Below are 6,755 nucleotides of genomic sequence, written 5' to 3' on the forward strand. Positions count from 1 at the left end.
TTTTACTTTACCGAATTTGGCGGATAATGACCTCAAAATGAAACTTTTCAACAATTAAAGTTGTTCAGTATCATATTTACTATGAAACCATGTTTAAAAATTTTCAAAATCATAGTTTTTTGAGTTTTCTCTCTCTAAACATTAACTTTCTCTCTAAAAAACACTTAAATGACCTCAAATCTAAAAAATTGAAAAATTAAAGTTGCTTAAATTATTATATAACTCTTGAAAATTTTCATTTCGAGGTCCTTATAGGTCAAATTTCGACAAAGTGAACTCAAATGCAAAATTTTACAAACCATATGGTTGTGTTTGCAAAAAAAAAAAAAAAACAAACAAATATCAATCTGCAAATCGGCGAAACCACAGAGCATCTACATATAATTAACCCTTTATCTTATTTATAGAATAAATTACACTCAGTAACTTTTCAATTTTGATTTTACTTTTTTTCTCCATGAATTTTAAAAATTAAAGGCATAAGGGTGAAAAAAATACCCATAACATTGATAACTATGAGCAACTTTACCCCTAATATATAAAATGATGAGGTTTTTCACTTAATGTTGGCAGCCAAAAACAATTTTATCCCTAATGTTGATAATTTTGATCAACTTCAGACATTCGTTACAAAACATAAATAATAAGTATATGGGGATTTTTGGATTGACTATCTTTGTTAGCTCACCTCCTGCGCCGGGATGTGTCACTCTGGACACTCCGATGATCAAGTTAGTGTTCCGGTAATGAGATAAGTAAGAATTCTTAGAGAGAGAGAGAGAGAGAGAGATTCCAGGATTCCTCAATAACGGTGTGCCCCTTCCCTTTATAGGGGCTAGGCAATAGAGCTTATTTATAAGCGTGTCCTTGTGGCCCTATGGACTCGTGGGCTTGTAAGCCTGAGAACGTTGCACAAGCGGGCTTGCTGGGGTTTGTAACCTCACGATCCACTTAACTCATCAATTAGCCCCCCCTCCCCCCCACACATACACAAAGTGATGAACAATTGAATGTAAGGAAATGGAGAATGTCTGGCTTTTGGTGCAGAGTCTGATCAAAAGAAGAAATGGGGTGGAGACACGTATAATTTTTTGAAGTTGTCATTTATCTAGAGAAATTAATGGAGCGTGCTTTTATGAGGCATGTGTCATTAAAAAGTCTGGAAAAGACACCGCCATAAAGACTAATAGAGTCACATGGTGACTGATGGCTGAACGTGACCTTTGGGTAGCTTAACATCTTTGTTTCCTTTTTTTATGTGAGTATAAAAAGGGAAGAGTTAGGTTTTCGGCCAAATTTTGGCTATTGCTTCCAACTTCTCAGAGTGAGGAGAAAATGAGGAAGATAATTGATTATTCGATTCTTTGTGTGGGTGATTAGTGTGATAGTGGTCGACTGAAATTTCCACTCTAACTATGTGATTTGTCTAGGTGATGCTTCAAATGACGAGATCAGTGCTTTCTTCCTTGTTTATTTTTAGTCATTTTCTAGTGTGCTTTGGGTCTTCTTTCGGGCGATTTGAGATATTTGGGTAGGATTAGTATGTCTAATAAGCCTAGTGTTAGGAGAGTATGATTGTTAGGTGTTGTTTTGAGGGAAACGACTCTCGTGGGGAGTGGGTGATTTAGGTATAGGAAAAGGAAAGGGGCTACTGCAGAGGGTGATCAAGTTGATACGGGTAGAAAAAGTAGAACCGTGGAAGTGAAATTGCATGTGAGGAAGCCATCGGTGGTGAAAATGGCTTCATTTTTGTCGTGTCCGACGACAGGTGTGCCTACTAACGGGGTGGCCGTTGAGGTGATAGTCCCTAATAATTTGTTAAAGAATGTTGAGTCCTTTTGAGGTCTATACGAGAGGGTGTAGGGAAAAGTGTGGCCTTGGGGTCCTGGGAAGGCTGGATCCGACGGTGCGCGCTACGACTTGGAGGACCGTCGGAGCTCTCCTACATATAAACGCATAGAGGATGCTTGGAGCATCATTGGGAGGAAAGACCTATGAGCAATCTCATTAGTGTATCGAATTGGGAAGCCTTATGAGTTGAGTGGACTACCTAAGGTCGCCCGAACTGATGATGTCGTGCAGTAGAATAAGATGTTTATAGCTGGAGGTGGGGATGCGGTTGCCATTATTGATGTTTTGTAGGTGTTGGGGGAGTACAACATCTATCCTGGATGGATCCACACAAATAGGTGGAGGATGATGGTGGGATTTCACTCAATGTGTCGATAGGTGCAGGTTTGGGCAATCAGATTGGTGTTCTGAAAGTTCTTCAAACCATCGAAAGGGGAGAAATCACAACACATCATGTTTCTTCACCCAAATTCAACGTGATTAGAGGGTTTTCGGACAAACTCTCCTGGTGGAGGCATCAGTTTTTCAAGGTCACCATGGTGGACCGGGAGTTTCCTCATTATGTGAATTCTAACGGTTTAGCAATAGACCCAGGGACCTGGTTGATAGATAGAGTAACGATAGAGAAAGAGCTATGTCTGGTAGCTTAGTTGGAGGACCTCTAATTTAAGTCAAAGCAGGATGTCATGGCACTGATTAAGAGTTTTATGATTGATGACTGGCTAATTTTGAGTTAGTGACGCCTGGCCCATCTTCTAGGGTGTGGAAAAGGGAGGATGTGGAGCAATGGTTAGTTATGCGGAAGCTCATTGCTGGAGACCTAGCGGATTTGGATTCAGTTATAGTGAATGTGAATTTTCATAGACAACTGCCCAAAAGTAGACCCTTCGTTTATTTATATAAAATGCATCAAAGTTTTTATGTGTGTTTGTGAAGTGCTAACTATTTTTTTATGTGTCACATCGGAGATGTGTTCCAAAAAATGTGCGTTGGACTTTGATGATATAGAGTTTGGGTATGACTTATTGCCTCCACGATAGGCTTATTCGAATGTGCTTTACGGTCTGCCATGATTTAATCCTATCGATAAAAAAATCAAACCGCTCAATATATAGGCTGGGTGTCCACTTCAACTGGCGAGGCTAGATGGTTGAGGAGTCTGTCCAACCAGAGGCTGAGCTGAGGAGGATGATGAGCTTCCCATTAGTGAAAGTGAGAATGACGAGGGAGAGGTTGCTCCCAAGATGGGATAGGACCAAATGCTCCACCAATAAGGTCCTCACACATGTGAGGGTGAATTTAGTGTTTGAGGATGACGAGGCGGTCAGGGAGACTAGTGGTTACGGAGGTGTTTATCACAGAGTTGACTTGCCCAAGACTAGTCTTGGAGGATAGGAGAGGGAACATGAGATAGTTGGGGGGGGGGGGAATGCCAGCGTGTAGAGGAGATCGAGGCATAGGGGGAATGATTATTTGGAGGCACGGAAGGGACATTAGTGTGTTCTGGTCCTCAAAGGGATACATTTATCACGAACATGGAGGAAAAGCTTTACATGTTCCTTCAGTTTGTCGGACAAATGCGCCCTGATGAGGACATGACAAATGCGATTGCAAGCTATTTAAAGTGGGCAACAACTTCATCTGGAGTGGTAAGATCCCATGTCTTTTGATGCCTTCTAACTTTCGTGGGTTTTTATTTAAGTGAGGGTGATTATACAAGCCTTGATGGATAGCCATGAGGAGTATATGAAGTACCGACGCAAAGAGGAAAAAATGAATCAAAGTCAAGTTGTTTTGGTGAACAATGAGATGGAGGTCACAGTGTTTATCAGCTGGTGAATAAACATTCGATCGAAAATGACTTATTGAAGACATCAGAGCAATTGTTGCTTGCAGGTCTGGGGGCTGCAAGTAAAGGAATTAGAAGCTAATGCCAAAGATATAGACTTGAAGTTGTCCCAAAAAGAGGAAGAGCCACGGGCAGCCATGCTCCCATCGTCCACTAAAAAGGAAGAAAAGGCTGAAATATAAAAGAAATTTATTGATCTCCAAAGTGATGGTGAGTTGGAGAAAGCAACTTTGGAAAAAGCTTTGTCAGATGCACATAGGCATGTCGATGCTATTGAGAACGAGCGAAAGTCTCTATGTTGCGCTTATAACACCACGCTAAAGGAGGCCTCTAATTTGAAAGTGTTTGCCAAAGATTGTAATAGACATCTATAGCAGGTTGGCCGAGCTATGGTATTGAAAGTGTGCATGAAGCTGGTTTTGCATTACCCAAGATCTTGGTGGTGGATTTGGATTTGTATGAGCCAGTGGTGGTAAGGGCTGCACTGGCATTTGCCAAAGCTTTACATTGATTTTGAAATGTAATACATGTATATTTATGAACCGGTGCTCTTATAGAAAGCCTGAATTTTGTAGCTGGATTTTTTTACTATTAATCGACTTGGTTTGAATTTTCCTCTCTTTTCTTTTATATTTCGATTTATATGGAACTAGTATGTTCTTTATGCTTTAGTAGCATATCTTATTAGTGATTTGACTTGATTTGGCCTTTGTATCTTTGCCATTATGTATAAAATCTTTTTTTTATCTAGAATGGTGATTTTTTTGATAATTTACCATTGTTGGGGATTTGATGTATTTGTTGATGTGATATGTGCCTTACCAATCTCTCATGGAGAGCATAAAAATGAGGGTGGTTGCTCGAAGAAGTTCATTCTAAATAACCAATTACAAAATTTTCTTGATCCTTCACATAGAATCTTTGTTTGAGAATATGATGTCGTTAAGAGATGCGATCGAGGTGTCCAAAGTTGCTTCTGTATATAAAGTGATCTCTAAGATGCCTCATCCCTATGTATATCGGCTCTCTGGTACTCCGGAGAGAGATTATGGGGATTATTGGTGGGAAAAACCAGTCATAGAACTCTACTGCCCGGTGGTCCTAAGAACCAAGTGATTAGGGTTCCCCGGAGTCCAGTTGTTGTTACTGGATCTAGCTCTTGTGAGGTGGTTGGTAGCTGATAGGGGTATTTTACCCCTATCTTTTAGCGTGATTTACGGGTTGATTTTGGATAAAATAAATAAGTTTAATTATAAAAATAAAGTGTTTTTGATAAAATAAAGAAATAAAAATAAATCTCGTACTTTCAGTTCATTTTCCTCGTTTTTTATTAGTTTAGGAAATAAAAACGTCAAGCTAACTCGGCTCTCAAGATTTGTATTTCAGGTACGAGAAAGGAGCAAAAATCCACTCCATATGCGGGGCGTATAATCCTCTACATGGGGCGTAAAACATGGTGTCAGAAATAATTGCCTTATCCGCAGGCACCATGTGGAAATGACTCAGCATACGCGGGGCGTATGACACCTTACGCAGGGCGTATGACACATGTCGGAAATGATTGGCCTAATCCTGAAAGTCAGACTGCATTGTCTCCCGGAGTCAACTCTCCATACGCGGGGCGTATCATCCTCTACGCGGGGCGTACTTCAGCTACGCACGGCGTACTTCAGCTACGCACGGCGTACTTCAGCTACGCACGGCGTAAAAGCTCCAATTCAAGCAATAAAACTTCAGAGACTCAAACACGTGGGGCGTACTTCAGCTACGCAGGGCGTATTTGAGACAACAAGACATAGAATTGGTCCACATGCAGGAGATTTCTAACGGAATGGGCATATACGCGGGGCGTGTATCACCATACGCAGGGCGTATTATGGGATTTCTGCACTCAATGATGTTGCTCCATACTTGCACCTTGTGAAGTTACATTTGTGTCCCTAGCTTGATGTATAAATAAGAGTGACTATCACTCATTTAGGGAATCTAGCTTCTACATCACCTTCTACCCTCTACCATATACACCTTGTACATAGCTACATTTTGCTTCTCTTAGATAGTTGTTGTGTAGTTTTGTAGTATAGATTCAGTTTATGTAATAAAACTCTCCCACCTCGAGAGCTTGTTCGGTTATTCCGGCATTCCATCAACGTTCCGCTCCATCATTCGTCACCAAGCTCGAGAGTTCCACCTCCAAGTCCTAAGAGACGGCCTTGAGTCCAGTTGGCTAGTTCCGAGGGCCGATTATTCCCTCTTTACTTGCTAATTAGCTTTGATCTCATCCTATGTACTAGGCTTGGTTGTATTCTATATTCTTACTCTCCATATTTTATAATATATGATGTGCAATTTCCGTTCCTGTATACGTGTTGATGTTTATTGCTTGTTTTGATACTCATAATTGACTATTGTGTAGGGGAACGCGATTTCTGACGCCATTCGGGCTATCTTTAGGGATTCATATAGGTGTTGCCTTACCGGAAGTGACAAACCAGAAACCGTAGGAATTGACAAGCCACGGAACTTACGGGCCCTAGTTTCTGGTCCCCAGCATTAGACACGCCTTGACTAGGAACCACGTAGTCTAAGTACTTCACGGGTCGGTCGAACTACACGTAGTCGTCTTTGCAAGAGTAAATCATCAACCGTTTATATATTGAGAGTCATTGTTTGTCATATTTATAACTTATCGCCTTCCATATCATTTCGTAGAGTTTTGTTATATAAATTTGTCTCACCCGTAGTTAGGAGTAGTTTGTAGTTGGTTACCACATCAACCTCAAAGTATTCACCGCTTAAATAACATATAAAACCGAGTCGTCTAATACTTGTAGTTATAAATCTCATGGATTCGATACCCGGTCTTAACCGGATTATTACTTGATACGACGGGGTACACTTGCCCCTAAGTAGTCGTAGCGTCTAAGTAGAGTCAAGAGCAATTTATAAAGACCACATCCATAGACATAGCACATTCACCGCAATACACATTTAATCGTCGTAAGAAACTCTACCACTAGGCGTCGCGCTATCAGTAGCCAATGGTCAACTATTG

Source organism: Euphorbia lathyris, chromosome 1 (assembly GCF_963576675.1).
Source record: "Euphorbia lathyris chromosome 1, ddEupLath1.1, whole genome shotgun sequence".
Classification (NCBI taxonomy): domain Eukaryota; kingdom Viridiplantae; phylum Streptophyta; class Magnoliopsida; order Malpighiales; family Euphorbiaceae; genus Euphorbia; species Euphorbia lathyris.